The 18,601-nt window shown below is 38.3% G+C and overlaps 1 protein-coding gene across 2 annotated transcripts in view; it reads right to left on the reverse strand.

The window, feature by feature from the left end:
• The window catches only part of EGFR (epidermal growth factor receptor), a 225,145-nt gene that overhangs the window by 105,703 nt on the left and 100,841 nt on the right, over window positions 1–18,601 (reverse strand). The window contains exon 1 of one of the 2 annotated variants that reach the window (XM_042842790.2): window positions 744–947. The exons of the other annotated variant lie outside the window; for it this stretch is intronic. The gene's annotated coding sequence lies outside the window, so the exon portion shown is untranslated. Of the gene's footprint in view, window positions 1–743; window positions 948–18,601 lie in introns of those variants that run through there. 2 annotated transcript variants of the gene reach the window in all.

Here is an 18,601-nt window from a genome sequence, read left to right on the forward strand (position 1 = left end):
TCCTTCCTAGACAGTCTCTTCCCATTCTGTATGTGTTAAGATTCGGGAATCTTTGGTTCCATTCAAGGCTCTGAAGGGGAATGTGCTTTAGCAGGCATAGGCACCTCTACCCATTTCCCCTCATATTTAACCCCTTCTGCCCTCTCCTCTCCAACCTGAGCTAAAATTAACAGGCGAGTCCCTCTCACCCCCAAGATGGAATATGCCCAGGGGAGATGGAATCTGGGAATTTCACTGCTAAAATCTAACAAGTCTACATTGAGCATATGCACACTGATTTTTTAGCAAATGGCTTATAACTTAGCCAAATTTGAGCAGAGTTCCAGGGATAGTAAAAAAGCATCTCTCTGACACCAAGGCCACCAATCTGCCAAATTTCAAGTCCCTGCTCCAAAAGCATGGGGATGACAGAGCTCTTGAAAAGGTTGTCAGAATATTTTAACATGGGCAAAACAATATATTTTCCCTCTAGCCTCAGAAATGGTTAAACCATTTTGGCTGAAATTTAAAAAAAAATTTTTTTGCCTGAGGCAGACACCAAGCACAGAAAATGTCAGCCCAAACGGTTACATTTGACAAAGTTATAAGCAACTGAAAACGGGCTCTTAATATGGGAAAGGTTGAGCAATCTTAATAATAAGCAGCTAACAGCCCTGCATGTAATATATGTACATGTACACACACACAGTGTCTCACACACACACACACACACACACACACAGGTAAACAGTTTAAATACTTACAGGAGCCCAAACGTGCTTCTTAGACTGAAGAAAATAACTGGAAATTTCATTTTACAGATAAAGAGAATGCTTGTTCCCAATTAAAAACGAAAGTAGAATACTGCATTTGAGATTTTCCTAAGCAGTAAGCCACACAGTTATTAGAAAGAAGATTCTACTCCATTTAACTGTCAAAAACCTCTGGAACCCCTGGTGACTGACCCATTAATACTCCACTGAATATGTGCACGTGGCTACAGTTGTCAAGTGCTGCTGCACTGCGACACCCCCACTACAACCTTTGCCCAGAAAATTAATGCTTTATTGTCACCAAGACAGAGTGAGGCACTTTCTCTGTGTCAGACTGCTGTGAATGCTCTTTAGAACATTTTAATACATCACTTAGTCGGGCAATACAGAAGTGCTGCAGAGACAAGATGACTCTACAATTTACTGCAATGAAAATCAGCAATTGGTGAAGAGGCTATTTACACCGTTTTGAGCTAATCTGTCTCAAATACTCTGTGGAAATATGTCTGACAGCTCCCCAGTAATGGAGCTTAATTTGTTTTGCAGTGTGTTGCTGAGAATGTGAGAATGCACCACTTTTTTCCTGGCTTATTGTTATATATTTTATGCAGTAGCATATTCCATAGGAATGTAACATAAACCAGCACTTTCATGGAAAAATCATTTTTTACTGCTCATCAAAAGAGTTAGAAACAATTGCCATTCTATCATGTGTCATACATCTTGTGACTTTCACAAAGCAGAAAGTTGCTTTAGAGTTGAGAGATGCTCAAAGCATAAAAAGCATAAAATAATAAGATAGAGATAGGTGTAGCTATCAATCAAAACCCCCACTGAGATTATACAGTGGGCAAAATGTATGGCCACAGTTATATCTGGGAAACCTCACTGACTTTGTGCGGTTTTGTTTTCTTTAGATTCACCTTTTGGCCCTTAGGCAGAGGGCTGCATTCTATGGTATTGATTACCATTTTTATCAGGGTCTCAAAAATCTCTTCCTGAAATAAAGTGCTCAGAATCCGAATATTATAATGCTCCCTCTTTTATGCGAGATGACTGATGGATGGTAAAAAGGGGACTGGTGTTTGCACTTTTTGTATTTATGTCTTTTTATTTTTAAGAGCTGGTAAAAAAAAGCAGGATTTTTATTGGTGAAAAATGTGTTCATTTTCTTCACTGAAAAACTTTGAACATTTTCAAATTTCAATCTGCTTTTTTTGAAATCTTCTTACTGTATTTTTTAACATTTTGAGTTTCTTTTTTTCTGTAAGGGGGACAAAGGCATAGAGCATTCAGAACGTCCCTACAATTCTGCTTCTTAATACTAGCACATTCCAATTTAATTGTCCAAGTTTTCTGCCACAGCTTCTCCTAAGGGTGACTGCACTACACAAGGGGGGGAGGGGGAAGTGTGAGATCACTAAAATAATGCAGTGCTGCGTATAGCAGGGGCCATAAACTAATCCTGATTCTCCATCTCTTGCTGTGAAGACTCATTTTGATATTTCACAAAGCAACGTCACCAAAGAATTGGGAACCCAATCCAAAACTCACTGAAGTCAGTGGGAGTCTTGCCCTTGGGTACATTCAAGGATCTTTGGATCAGTCCACAGATTCGCCTGAAATAGGCTGCGTGATCCCTTTGCACTGTTTTTTGGGCTGCAAGTCACCCATACAGGGGTACTGACTACTTGCTTGCATCTGGAGTCTTTACATCTTAATACACAAATCCCTATAACAAGTAACACTCCTTACCACACATGGGTTTGCAAGTCTCACTTAGAGTCAGTGTCATTTATCCCTCCCTTATTTTCAATTAAAACATTTCATCAAGTATAATTTATAGAAACAGCTTAATTAAAGTTACAGATCAAATGCATGACGTTATTCTAATTGCATTAAGAAAATCCTGACTCTGAAAACACAATGTACCAACCATTGGTTTGGAACTATTTCAGAACTGAGAATCTACTATATATGTCTACAAACAAACACCAACACTATCATTCACATCAGTATACTATCCCCTAAATCCAACCATGGTAAATGTTTACTTTGTTTGACAGGAAACACTTCTTTCATAGGGGAACAATTTTTTTTTTAAAGTTGTATTTTTATATTCCTCTAGCACAGCTGTCTGAATTAGAATTTGCAACAATTATTTATTAGTACTTAAATATAACAGCATATTAATAAATAATTTAACACATGGCCTCATATTCTAAGTAATTTATAATATGTACTTCATCCATTGCAACACTATAAATCATGATTCTATTTAGACTGTAAATTTTTCAGAACATGGACTGCATCTTCCCATATGTTTGCATGGAGCCTATGACAATGAATCCACCACCCTGATTGGGAGAAATAAAGAGAAATTTTGAGAAAAGCATGAAGTATTTTAGGACTGGAATTAATGGAGTTATTTACTGTTAAATAGTGCCATATACGTGCACTGCACTTTACAGATTGATAAAAGACAGTGTCATTGCCCCCAAAGATCTTTCAGTCTCATTTGAGACATATCTAAAGATTATTACAGACATTAGGTGTGTAGGAAGAAAGGGAGACGAGTTACAGCAAGAAACTGAGATTGCTTTGACTAGTAACATAGGCATTTTAAGGGTTTCAGTATATTTTATTATGAAGAAATATGGTGATTTTTTTTGTTGCAAATTCTGAACTCTTTTTCTAAATGATTAACTCTCACAGGCTTTTTAAAAATGTGTCCATCAACCGATCACATCACATCAGCAGAGGGCTCCTTAATGGAAAAACATGAAATCTCATTCAGTATCATGTTCATTGTACATGAACAACTAATAAATAGTACATTCTCTTTTACAAACTATAAATGTCAGTATTGGGTGACGTGTCAAAGACTGAGGAAGAGACAAACTGCTATTATATAGATCTAATGACAAAAACCTGTTAGGCCAAATTACGTCCTTGTATACATGCATGTGATTCCACCAGCTTGGTCCATTTTATGTAGTAGGGTCTGAGCCAAAGCATACTGATGTCAATATAAACACTGGTATTGACTTCAATAAACTTTGGATAAAGCCTCAGGAGAATAAAACCTGAAGGACAATCGCTTACCTAAAGTTGTATGAATTACTTGAATATTCGTTTGACTTGCTCCATGTACCTTATTCTCCAAGCATTTAGGTTAGGAAAATGTCTTCCCCATCAGACAATGTTGCTTACATTTTGCACATAACAAAGAATTTCAGTATTGGAGACAAAATATCAATAATATTGCATTACAAAAATCGGGGTCCCACTTTATATTAAGGTTCTTCTTGTAAATTGTTTAGACAGGGTTAACAAATGAATAATAGGTGTTATATGCATGATACAGAGGGGTATAATGTGTTATTGATACTTACAAGCTCATCATGATAGAGGTCTTAAAATTATGAATGGTGTGGAGAAAGTAAGTATTATTTACCCCTTCACATAACATAAGAACCAGGGTCTCGTAAAGAAATTAATAGGCAGTAACATAAGGAAGTACTTCTTCACACAATGGACAGTCAACCTGTAGAACTCATTGCCAGGGGATGTTGTGAAGTATAACTGGATTAAAAAAAAAAGAATTAGATAAATTAATGGAGGATTAGCCGATATGGTTAGGCATGCAACCCCATACTCCAGGTGTTCATAAACCTCTGATTGTCAGAAGCTGGGACTGGGCAACAAAGGATGGATCCCTCAAAAAATTGTCCAGTTCTATTCATTCCCTGTGAAGTATCTGGCACCGGCCATTGTCAGAAGACAGAATACTGGGTTAGATGGACCATTGTTCTGACCCGTATGGTCGTTGCCCTGTTCTTATCAATAGACAATGTTATAGATGGCTATAAGTCATGGTTATAAGCAACATATTGTACTCTAACAATCTACAACAATTGATTAACCATTTACTAAAACCTATATTAATAATTTATTAATCTTGTATAAACTATTTATAAATGAAGTTTTAATATAAAAGTATGATCCAAGACAGTGTAAATCAAAAAATTGTGGTATGTTTTAGTGAGGGATACCCATTGGAAAACCCAGAAATTATATATGCAGTGGTAAATTTCCAATATTAGCAATTAAACACATGAAATTCCATTAATAATTAGGAATTGTACCCCTACTTCCTTCTAGTTGCTGGCCTCTTTACCGTAATATTGAAATTGCTCTGAAACACAAATAGTTTTGACACAATACAGGAAGTTAAATGTAGGGCCAATACTAAAAGTTACAATTGTGTGTTCTTGGGTCAAATGATGATGTGTGTCTCGTGTGTCACACGTGTTCTACGTGATTAAAAGTGGTGAAATTAAGACTGACAGACTACAGAGTCCATCTGTGATTCATTTCCTTCTTGCTCAGAAATGGGGATCTTTAAACAATACAATTTCCTGGTGAACCATCACCTGATCACACCCCTTTAGAGAAGTATGGGAGATTGGTCTCTTAAAACTGAGTTAATTTTCAAGTGCAAACATGATAAAAAGCCTAACAGCCATATCTATATCAGTGAGACATTGTGAGCAATTACCTAGTGCTGTTCTTTATAATAGTATTCAACACAGCCTTCTGCACACCTTGTTTGTAAAGCTCTGCTTACTTACCTGTCACTATTTGGCTGTTAACCACAAATTAACCTGATGGGGCTTTTTCCAAGCAAACCAAATATTTACCAGAAAAAAAACTTATTCTGTAGGCCAATGCAAATATTGACTCAGGCAAGTAGTTCGGGGGAGCTGGGGAAAAAAGCATGCACTATTGTCTCTACATACAATAATATATAATATGCTACATGGAAGGAATTCTTATCTGTTGCCTGCCTTCTCAGAATATCACGATCACTGTAATTTGCCATTCGTTCATTATGTACATTCACCTCTGTACAGCACTGAGAAGAGTTTTAAAGGCTCATACTGTTGACAGCAACATAGTTAAATTCATGGCAGTGCTGCCAAGCCACTTCTGATTTTTCGTTGAACTTTCTGTTCCTTTGTCAGAGTCTATGGGAGTTTTCAGCATGCAAGGAAAGTAGGATCCTGCTCAGAAGTTCTAGCCTGTCATTGACATTTGTCCAGGCTTGTTTTCATGCTGAACATTATGGTTTCAGTCTTGTATTCCTGGGAGGTACTGAGCACCCCCAGCTCTGTGACAGCGGGAGGTTGAGGGCACCTTGCATAACCGAGCTTATGTAAGTTACTGTGTTTCCACACTGTATGGTAATAATGTTATTGTGTACAAAATAAACACTATCACCCTCCTCTATGAAGTCTGCTTTCCAAAGTGGTTGAAACAATGAGGAAGTAAAACTGTCCTTCATACTCAAAGCTTCAGAGTTGGGTCAGCCTGGACTCAGGATAAAACTTTAAAGAGGGAATTTAAAATGATGTCAGAATTAAATGTAAATCAATTTTACTCTCCTCTTTGCTAGTTTATCAGAGATCCTGGTGCCGGGATTGCAGCTAAGGGCTGAATTTGTAATGAAATCATGTTTTTTTTTTTTCTCTCCAAGCCCATATTTTCCTACTTGAAGATGTTTGGACAAGTATGTGACATTACAGATTTTTGAGTATGATTTCACAGAGTGAGAGTATAAACACGGAGTTATGATTTGCCTGTGGGATTAAGCTGTTTTGCAAGGGGGACAAAATAATCCCATCTGCTAAATTTAGTAATCATGCAGAGAAACATAGAAAAATGCAAGCAAAAGTGCATTTGGAGTGATTTCTTCCTGTAGATTTTGCAAGGACTTGTGTATGTTCGTAAAGTTAAGCACATGCAGGTTAAGCAAATTTTTGCAGGACTGGGGCCTGCATTTTGTCCTTTCTGAAAGTGCCTCTAAAATTCTGTGCTTGAAAAAAAGTCATCAATTTATGAAAGTCCATTTTTCTCAAACTAATTGAATTAGCCCTACCTTATCTCTTGGTCAAACATAATTTTAAGATCTGCATAACGAAGTGGAATGCCTCTAATAAAAGAACCATTATGATAATATTCTCTGCAATGGATCTGTTAGGCTGTTAAAGAAAAACCTATCAGTTGTTGATATTCAATAGCAGGGCTAGACTCTGCTCTCAATTACATCTATGTCAAATCATGAACAACTCCATTGATTTTGGTGGAATTGCTCCAAATTTACATCTGCAAAAACGTGGTTAGCATATGGCCCTGAGAGAGTATAACCCATTTAATTAAACCCAGTGTGGTTGTATTTTGTCAATTACAACCAAAAATAATCCTTTTCCCACCAAGCAGCAAAAAAAAGGTAGACTCAACATGTGAATATACTTTATACTTGTGAAATTCTGATGAAAAGGAGAATAAACCTCCCTCTTCCAAGTTAAATAATAAAGGTCTGTCTGGAATTTTGACTAAGCCATCCTTCAAGTGAAAAAAAAGTTACTCTGTAAGAGGATACTATTTCTGAATTTTCCGTTCTGCTTCCTTAATGACTTTCACATTAGGTTTGTTCTGCTTTAGTCAAAACAAGTTCTTTGGCAGTTATGTTTCTGTTCTTTCTGTATCTGTCGCTGACATTATCACTACTAGCAGGATTTAGGACCAAATTCTGCTCTGAAATACATGTGCACAACTATCTCAAAGTGAGCTGCATGTTCTTATCATAGCTTGGATTTACACCATCAACGGGTGTTAAAGGGATAGCACAGTCAGAACTTGCTTTCTAATCTTTTTTTCTTGACTGGAGCGGGTGAGAGAAGCAACAACAACAACAACAACAACAACAACAAAAAGAGCAGTATAAATAAAAATAAAAATATAAAAGTGTATAAAATAATTAAATATTATTAGTAAACATTTATATTGCGGTAGTGCCAAAATGCCACAACCTCGCAAGGCCCTGTTGTGCTAGGCTATAGACATATAATAAATGACAGTTCACATGCCTCAAGACCTTACAGTCCAAAAGACAATGCAGATAAATGGTGGGAGGGAAAGAGACTTGCTCCAGATCAGACAGTGAGTCAGTCAGTGGCAGTCCAGGGAACAGAACTCACGTCTCCTCAACTCCAGTTCTCAACACTAGGCTGCTTTGTACTATACTGTATGCTCATTCTCTCTTTACTCCTCAATATCTCCAGATAGATGTATATTTTTAAAAGAGAGAGTTTCCTATTCTCTTTTTAATATATGAGCTATTGAGAGGAGTCAAGGAAAATGAACATACAATATGCTGCTTGCTGACTACTCATTCCAAACGCAGTAAAAAAAAATAACAAAAGATGGACCACAGTCTGATGAACAAATTAAATAAAGACGCTCCTATTGAGAAGAGACAAAGGGAAACTCTTGGAAATGTTGGCATCAGCTAGGAAAAGGTTTACCACAGAGAAATTGACACTTGATGACAATAACAGTGTATTTGTCTATGCAAACTTGTGGCTCTTCATCTAATGTCAGAATGTGTCCTAGTTTGAGTTTTTTGCATTTGAAACAACACAAGGAAAAGTAAGATTCACAACCCCCGCCCCCGTGCTGTTTGTTCCTCACATGCTTTTGAGATCACAATTGTTCTTTCTAGAAAGAGTTATTGACTGTAGGTTTAAATGGCTTGATTTAGGCTTTAGGCAAATATTCTGTTTCTACGTGTTTTCCAATAGAGGATACTTCTGTCCACACCCTCTCATTAACGTGCAGTTTGTAACTGCAGTATATGTAGCACTGCACCATCATCTAGAAGTATGGGAGAGAGCATACAGAAACAGCATGGGCTGGGGACTGAGGAGACCTGGATTCTATTCCCAGGTCTACCATGGGCCTGCTATACCACCTTGGGGACTTTGCTTCTCCCTGTCTCTGTTTTCCCTTGCAGCATTTGATATCATCATCTAGAAAACTGAAAAAGTAAGGTTCTTTTTTACACTTCTATTGCCCATTGACTATGAGCCATTTGTGATCTAGAAATTCAGCGTTTAGTATACTAAAGATGTATGGTTGCAAATTAGGCCATTAAGGGCAGAGAGAACCTTTCTGTGCACCTTATTACTATGTAGTGCCTTGTGCCCCATTGCTTTTTTACTCTTTCTCCAATTAACTGCTCATTGGAAATACCAGACCTCAGACATGAAATGTGGGGAGGTCATGTGCCTCCCCCCCTGATTTTTTGGTTGCGCCCCAACCCCAACCCAGATAGGCTGGGTGGCCTGCTAGGGTGAGTCAGGGGGTGGAGATGGCACACCCTCTCCAGCCCTGTTGCACAGAGCCAGCCTGAGCTGCCTAGCATCACCAGTCCAAACTACCTGGCGTTGCCGCTCGCCCTCCCAAAAACTTTCATCCATGGCCCCCTAAGGGGCGCACCCCACAGATTGAAAACCTCTCTGGGGTGGTCACTGCTCCCCCAGAACCTTTAAATTGTGCCCCCTCACTCTCAAGTGTTACGTGTTGCCTCTGCCTAACCTCCTCAGCAACCAACATCAGCTCCACCGCCAACCCATGCCTAGATTCCATGCTACAAAATATAGTCAAGGTGCTAGTGTTGTGCTAAACAAAAAGTTAGTGGATGAACACCAAACAGTTACATTCAATATAAACAACAGTGAAAGTGACTGTTCTATTTCATTCCCTGAGCTGAGTGACAATCAAAAAGTAAAGTATATGGACCGCAAATATAGAAAAAAGTGAACTTTCATTTTAATATTTGATGGTTTTATTAGGAACAGTGTTAAGGAAACAATGAGCCAGACTCATTCTTGCTGGCAAAGAGAGGTGAAAATACTGCCTCTCTGCACCAGCTCCACCGCAGTCCATAAGGAATCCTTTGGGACAGCAAACAGCAATACTGGCGGAGAAGAGTAATTTAAGACTCTGAGCCTGTAAATGACTCTGTGCGGGTGAACCTCTTTGTGCAGACAGAGTCACTTTATTTTCCATGATGGGTTCCATCAGCTGGCAGAGGCTCCTATGCGAGGCAGCACATCTTCCAGACCCCTTAGCCACCCCACTATCTCTAAACAAGGGCATGCACTTTTCAGGTTGTGCTGTCTGTCTGCAGGGCACTGGACACTAGCAATTGCCCTGGAATGAATCAGGTTCATTGCTGTGATGCCAACAGTGTACTTATAGTAGGGTTGGGGGGTGGGGTTAAAATAAAGATTAATTATCACAACTATACACCAATAGATAGTAATTGTATAAACTCTAGAGTTTTCCCCTATTGTTCAGTTTGTGTTCATCAGCACTGTCCTCAGCTTGTTAAATTGCTCTAATTTACTTGCAGTTGAATCAAATCAAAATTCATAAATGCAGATCAACTCAAGGGACTCTGAATGAATTTCATTCAGTCTTTACTGAACGAACTACCAGCTTTATGGACATCTCCCCCCAATCACTCCTGTGGCTTTGAGAGATACATTCCTTCTTGTACATTAGTTTGGCAGCCCCCCAATGCATCACATTAGTTAAATTAGATTGCATGACAACCACATGATAGGATGCCTGAAGCCTTACCCTAACTGAAAAGGTGTGAGGTAAGCGAAGACAAGATGAAGCCTGCCTGGATTTGACAACTGTCTGAAACCAGAGTTACCATGGATTATAATAAACCATATCCTCCCAGTCTGAGTCCAAAACCACAGAATTACTGAGCTGTGCAGTCAAAATGTTCAGTTCCAATATGCATTGCCCTGAGAAGTTAGAAAATTGAAGTTGATGTACTGAATGATGTAAAATGGAGTGGTCAAGAGTGCAGGGAAAGCAATAGTTGGCCAGAGTTTCCGTATGGAGGCCAGTCAGCTGTCCATTAGTGTTCAATAGCTCAAAATCAAATGTGTATGGCTACTGAATCAGTTTCTTGGGTATAAACAGAAAAATTAAAACCAGCAGCAGCAAAACTATTATATGTTTGGAGGACTCCCAGCCACCCACTCATTGGATGGACTCTTCATTGTGCATTCCATTCCCCCTATAACTCTGATTTTTACATTTTGGTAAATGAAAAAGGTAGGATCACATAACTGGCTTAAAATTATAGCAGAGCTCATTTTTCCACCTGTATTTACCATTGCACTCTGGGATCACCGGCCAATGTCCAAGGCAGTGGTGGGGATTTGGTAGCTGAGGTCCAAAAAGGGGCAAAGGAATAAAGGGAAAGAATTGTCCTGAATGAATAAATTATATCTATTCATTAATCAAATGTTAGGAATTAACTGAGCAAGGGACAGGTGATTTACATTCCAGGTATTGCCCAAGATCTCATTGATATTGCTAGATAGAATTAATGTACATACTACAGGAAATCGATGTAAGGATGAATTGGCATTAGGTACATTAATCAGATTTTCCTTCACTATAAAGCAGCATGTGTGACTTTTTAGTTTACTTGGAGCCAAATTCGGAGGTGAGTCTAAAGGGAGTACAAGTTGGACATAATTTATACCATCTTCTGGCCTCTCCAATGCATATGTAATATCAACTTAGATTTCCTCTAGGCTTACATGCATTTCAGTGTGTAACTTACACCTCCATCCCCTTTACACCTCCTTGTCCTGGCCACCGGTCCGGGGGGGTTCTGCATTTTAATTTAATTTTAAATGAAGCTTCTTAAACATTTTAAAAACCTTATTTACTTTACATACAACAATAGTTTAGTTATATATTATAGACTTATAGAAAGAGACCTTCTAAAAATATTCAAATGTATGACTGGCACACAAAACCTTAAATTAGAGTGAATAAATGAAGACTCGGCACACCACTTCTGAAAGGTTGCTGACCCCTGGCTTACACTATTCCCTTACAAAGGAATTGCTTGTGTAGAACAGAATATAGTCTGTAGTATATAGTGGAAAGAACAATGAAGGCATTTCTCTATGCCCTGAAGCCTCCATTTTAACAGCCTATCGGCATAGTATTTATTCTATGGTTTAATGTAGCATTCTTCTCTGTGGCAAGGTACTAAGACTTAATGTATGATGTTCCCTCAAAATGTCCTCCTGTACATGGAGAGTTGACCCAACTGGCAGGTATTATTTTATGACTTCCAGCCCTGGTTTGTAAACAATCCAGTTGATCCTAGTGAGTAAAAAAACTTGCCCAGGTGTGCATGTGTGGGCCCTAAAAAATATCAATTTCTTCAACATTTTAGCTTTCATTGAAATGAAAAGATGAATCGAATGCCTCATAATCAGAGGCTGAAATGAAAGAACCCCTAAGCAAGTATAGCGTCAGCACACCACTATACAGTCCAGAACCCACACCCTTCCCAACAGGATGATGCTGGAGTGCTCACTAGGTATTGTCAATGAACATGGTTAATGGACCCGAATCCCCTCCTTGGCTGCTGGGCGGTACATTTAATCCTCTGCCTAGCAGATGCCAAACATGTTTTTTTAAGGCCCTGTTCCAGGAATGCATATTTTTAACTAATTAATAAAAAGAGCTGATTTAGCTTACACATTGTAAGCAAACCAGTGTCAGGGAAGATAAGAGAGGCAATATGAAGCAACATTCAAGGAACAGTAGATTAATGTGTAGCCCTAACAAATTTGACTGTATCCCTTTAAGTTTTACAGCAGAGTTCTGGTTATTTGAATATATGGCAAGAGTATCATTCTAAGACTGAGTCACCTGGGAAAAAGAAACAGCCTTAAATTTGTCTTCTAGTACCTGTCCCTTCTTGCTTTACAGCTCTTTACTTGCAATGAGGAGAATCATTATTAACCAATAACTAATATGCATGTATTACCCAACCTTTCATTTGAAAGCAAGTTGATCCTCTGCCCCTATTTTTTTATATATATTTTTTCTCCTGTAAAGGACTACACCATTCTTTGCACAAAGAGGGGGCCATTATATGTAGTTCTGTTTGAACTAGGGCAAAATTAATCTTCATTCACTGTTAGTATGGGTCTGAACAATGCACCCTTTTTGACTTGGTAAAGAGTTCTTTAATGTTTCCAGAATGGATGGAAAGTTGATGTAAGCCTAAATTCTGAAATTTGTTTTTTTCATGGGGAAAAAAAACAAACAAGCAAGCAAAAAACCTAAAAATTCAATTGTTTCCTTCTACGCATGAAGTGGGTGCAAATGTATGACTGTGTGCATGAGGGTGTATGCTTCTTTGTAACACTAAGGAACATTAAAAGACAAATTGTTCAGGAACCGATCATTTATGTGGGCAGCCTCTTTAGGAAATCATGTGAAGAGATTGGTTCAGCTCTTGCTTCGCAGCAGAAAGGTCTGAACTATGTGTCTGTAACGTTAACTACCACTGTACTGAAGAACACCTTTCAGAAGCACTGCCATCTATTACAGAACATAGACTTTTGGTTTAATTCAAATGTGTAGGGCCAAATCCTGCCATCACTTATACAGGTGTGACTCCAATGGCAGTCAAAATCCTAACATAAACAGAAGTTGAACCCATTCTAGCTGAAAGCAGGATTTGGTTCTTAGAGATTGCAATTCAACAGAAGACTAGATGGGCAAGCTATCACCAGTGTCTGTTCTTTATACAGCACAGACAGAGATGCCTCATGTTGCTTGCTATGGAGTCAGCTGAGAGTTAGCATCTATTTACCGTGTGTTTTCTGCATTTATGTTCTGTTTATTTACATAGCCTTTAAATATTTTTCTTAGCTCGCAAACAGTTCATCCTGTAAGCCTGTCCCAATAAGGTTCTATTGGCGGCTTGTTTCAGATCTGAGGAGATTTGGAATATTTTTCTTCTTTTTTAAGAAGGTGCATTTCTCTAGGAAGGTTTTGCTACTACAACTAACAAAAATGCCCATGCTAGATACAGTATATGCAAACAAAAATATAAATTCATCAGGAAAGGACTGCATAAAACTAGTACATACTTCTCTTTTCTCTTCTCCTTTCCTTTGTTTTTTCTACGAGTGGAGAATTGTACATAAACTAAGCATTACTCAACCACCTGAAATAACAGGATTTTTACTGTTTAAACTCTATAGGAGCTTATGACTCACTAACAAAAATAATATACTTCAAATAAAGAAATGTGGCATCATTTTTTAAGAGGAGTAACCTGACCAAGTGGTTCCTTCTGCTCCACAGGAGGACCACTTCTTTATTAATATTCTTTCAATGATTAGCTGCTTATCCGAGAATTCTCTTTTATTTCATGCCAGAAAGGCTTTTTTTCTTAGCTTTGATGAAAATGAAAAGTGTTTCCATGAACAGCATACCAAAAAGAGAGCTACTAGTTTAAAGTGTCTGTGCCTGCACTGTGAACTACTCCGAGTCAACAAAGAGACCATCTATTGCAGGGGTCAGCAACCTTTCAGAAGTGGTGTGCTGAGTCTTCATTTATTCACTCTAATTTACGGTTTCATGTGCCAGTAATACATTTTAACATGTTTAGAAGGTCTCTTTCTATAAGTCTATAATATATAACTAAACTATTGTTGTATGTAAAGTAAATAAGGTTTTTAAAATGTTTAAGAATCCCCATTTAAAATTAAATTAAAATGCAGTGCCCCCCGGACCAGTGGCCAGGAGCTGGGTCAGTGTGAGTGCCACTGAAAATCAGCTCGAGTTCCGCCTTCGGCACGTGTGCCATAGGTTGCCTACCCCTGGTCTATTGCTTTTGTTAGTTTAAAAGCAACCAGCCAACCAACCACGCGCTAAGACACCAATACTCCTTCATACAACTGACCCATAGCATTTCTCATAGGCACACTGGGTCCTGCATCCCACTTTTCCTTATCCTAGTGAATACTATTCAGACCTGAATTGCACAAATCTAACTTGGATCGCAAGAATTCCAGATCAATATATTTTCATACTTAAAAAAGTAAAACAGGTTTGAATGCAAGATGCTCTTCTAACTTGGCTATCTTGCTGTATATGAAGTATATACATTACCGGTGGATGAAGGTGCCAAATCCCACATGAAGAATTAGTACGTCTTCTTCAGTTTTTTAATCTTAGATGAGGTCCAATTTGGGCATCAGAAACATCAAACATGCTAACAGGACTGACTGTGCCAAATGGGAAGGCAACATCATTTGAAATATGAAGAGAATGTGGCTCAAAAGACACATATATTAAATCTAAGACAGTGACCGAATCTTTCATGGTCAGATGCAAGAAAAAACACATGGTGTCACACTACAAGCTCAGAACCATCTTTTAAGCAATCAGTGCATGCAGTTTTTCTAACCTGTTCCAGTAGGATGGTCTGAGGTTTTCAAGCCATCCAATGCCAGATATATTTATGCTTCAAGCCTTTCATATTGGTGCCCTCCGACTAACATTAATAACAAAGTCAGAACCCTAAGACCTATCTATAAACAGAAGAGGTATACTCAATGGCATACTGTTGTGTATGATAAAGGGGCTTAGCTATAACAGCTTATTTTTCTTTAAAAGCAATTGTGTGATAGCATTGGCAACACTATTGCGAGCTCAGTCACTCCAACCCCGCTAAAAGGTACAGAACCCATTTTACAATCCTACTGCTCTCTCTGTTCACATTCCACAACTCATACAGTTACAGTTAGCATCACAAGTCCACTTCTAGGGACAGATTCATACAGCATCTACACCAAGACACATTTCTGAATTTGGCCTTGAAGGTGGAGATGTGCATGAGGCTATACTGCCTCACATCAAAGCCTTGGAAGGGGAAGATATATACATATATTACATGTCTATCCATTGAAAAATCCTGGAAATGTGGCTATAACATCTATTTTCTCATGTGCATTTTTCTTTCTGGTCACTAGTTGGTGAATGTCAGCAGCTATAAAACGAACATTAGCTGACACACAGCCAAAAACTCCAAATATAAACTCACTATACAAAAATCAAACTCAGTGTCCCATGACAGCATCCCAGCCAGCAAAATCCTTTGTGAATAGACAGATTTTTACCGTGAAGGTCAACAAACTCTGGCTCCTGCTAGAGAAGCAAATTCCAGAGCTGAGGACCCTCCATTGAACATCCTACTTTTGGCCTCCAAGTGTTTGACTCTTGGGACTATCAGTGAGAGTGTCATAGCTCCCAGCAGATCTCTGCTTTTGGAAGGAAGCATATCGTCAGAATGAGCAGGCTTGCCTAGTGTATGAACCAAGTGGTCACTACTTCAGTTCAAGCTGTAACTAATCAAAATATCTGCTTGAAGTTTCCATACTTCAGGCAGAGGAGCAACTTTCCAGAAATAGATCCTCTCAGACACAGTTCTTCAGACCAGGTCACAGTGGCACCAGACTTTCTTGTGAACCAGAGATATAAACTCTCCCTCCACCAGTCATCTTACTATGCACAATTAAAAAAAAAAAAAAAAAAAAAAAAACACTGTTAAAAAAATATACTTGGAAAGAAAATTAAATCCCATCTGTACAAAGAAGTTGGCTATCATTAAACTGCAGATTCGCAGATGTTGACAAAATTTAAAGCTTCCACATATCCCAGTGGTCCTAGGACTGAGGAGCAGGCAATTATTTATTTTTCCAAAGTATTTCAAAACTGACATAGGGGCTAGTTCCTCTGAAAGGAAAAGAAGTTTGTCTACACTATTATTTTGCTTTCCAATTGATTCTATGGCACCCAGAGGAAGCTCATGGTATTCTCTTTCTCCTTATATATCAAACATTCAGTTGCAGTCTCTTCCACCTAATCCTAATGAAAAATGCAGGAATAGATGATAAAATCCTCTCTCTCTCTCTCTCTCAAGAATAACAGGCGTACTTGTGGCACCTTAGAGACTAACAAATTTATTTGAGCATAAGCTTTCGTGGGCTACAGCCCACTGCTGCTACTCTGAAATCTCTCAAGAATAACTTTCTGGCAGTCACAGGAATCAACAAGGAACAAACCAGGTTTTCCAGGGACATTCAGCTTCTTAAATTTGATGGGGGGGTTTATGATTATATCTTTTACATTAAACCCTTCTGGATAAAAACTATGGATTCGGGTAGCCAGCGCTTATGCTGATAGTGTAAAGGCTCAGTCCCTCCAAATTTGTGCTGGCAGAGGGCAGCAAGAGTCAATGGAACTGGGTAGGAGGCACAAAGTGTGTTGGGGAGAGGGGCACAGAAGGCTCCCGTGTCGGCTGCTCTGTAAGCATACTATGGGATTGGGACTACAGAAGTTGAGAGGGAACAACTGGACCCTATATTTAATTAATACATACAACAGATATTCAGCTGGGGTAAATTCAAGTAGTTCCATTGAAGTCAGCTAAGGATTTGCCCCATAGTGACCCTATTGCCAACAGCAGACCTACATGAGGGACGAATTTGTCCTATATAGCCTAACTTTGTCCTCCAAAATTCTGGTACAAACTCCCAGTGGGAGATGTTCCTCTGTGTCTGAGAAAAGAATTGGGCCTTAAGATGTCATTATAATCAGGAAATGTTACAGCCAACAGACTTGATTAAATTAACAAATATTGCTCTTTCAGGATTGATCCAACAGTTTGGATTAAATAAAAGACTACGGAGACACAAACTTTTGCCAGGTTCTAGTGAAGAACAGAGTAAGAAGTGCTATAGCCCTGCTATCTAACCCAGCTGAGAATTTGGCCTTGCATGTTTTGGGAATTCCTTCTTCACTCGTCACATCTTGTTTCTTGGTCTTTTCTAGTTTGATAGCATTACTGAAAAGCAAATCTAATGCACAGAAAAAAATATATTTCTCTTACACACACGCTAGTCTTTCTACAGCTTTTTTCCCTTTAATCAGAAGTTCCCCTGAAAAAAGCAAATTTCACCATTACTAGGCCTTTTGAATTTCACATGATTGGAATTTTTAAAAGGCACTGTTCATAAATACTGTAATTTCAGCAAGAACTAATAGGTTAAATATTTAAGTATTTTAATTTTAAGAAGTTAATACAAAACCCTCCAATGAATTCCTTTTATTGTTTTTAATGTCCTTTCCTGACATTTGAGTTACACAAGTGAAAATGAAAAGCTATAAAAGCCATTGTGACAATTTGAGACCTACAACAACATATACGATAAAGGAAATCAATCTTCTTCTGCCCTATTAACATTAATTGCAGACCAGATTGATTTGCTATTATATTCTGTATGCTTCTTTGAGTTAATTGCAATCTGGCACCCAGCAAGCAATAGCAAATGGAAGAGTTTCCGAAACGCCTTGGGTTTTGTGGACAGCAACATTACTTGGAATTCTGCCTTGTGAAGTGGTCTCATGCAAAAATCACAAATGCTAGAACCAACTTCCCGGAGTCCTACCACAGGAATATATAAACATATGCACTAACAGCAAAATTCTGAATTAGGGCTTGATTCTGCACCTATTAAAGTTGATGGTAAAGTTCCCATTCACTTCAATGGTGCAGGATCAGGCACCTACTATAAGCCTGAAGATAAGGGAGTGATGCCAATTTATACTAGCATCTAATACTATTAAGCCAGATTGTCACAATAAATGAATTTTTGTAGTAACTTATAAATTGGCTGTTTGCAACAAGTGAGTGTAGTAAATGGTCACTACTGTACTATGAGATAAGGCATTCAAAATGGTTATCCTAAACTTCTTTCCTTATAATTGCTTAGCACAGGGCTATAGATGTAAATAGTTGTTCCTGGACTGGTTACTCTAAAGTTGAATTAAAAACAAAGTAAAAGGTAAGCAATTTTAGGGAGAGGAATACTCATGAAATTGTGTACAAACACATTTGATAGCATTTTCTATTTTAAATAATGCTGCTGGTAAGTGATCAGAAACAAATATATTCTACTATTCTGAGAAGCTTCATACCTTCAGACGAAAGATCTTTGCACTTTCAGAACACTTTTCATCCAGGGATCTTTTTCAAACATTAATGAACTGAGCCTCACTACTATCCTGGGAGACAAGTATTCTCATTT

This window comes from Chrysemys picta, chromosome 2 (assembly GCF_011386835.1).
Source record: "Chrysemys picta bellii isolate R12L10 chromosome 2, ASM1138683v2, whole genome shotgun sequence".
Classification (NCBI taxonomy): Eukaryota; Metazoa; Chordata; order Testudines; family Emydidae; genus Chrysemys; species Chrysemys picta.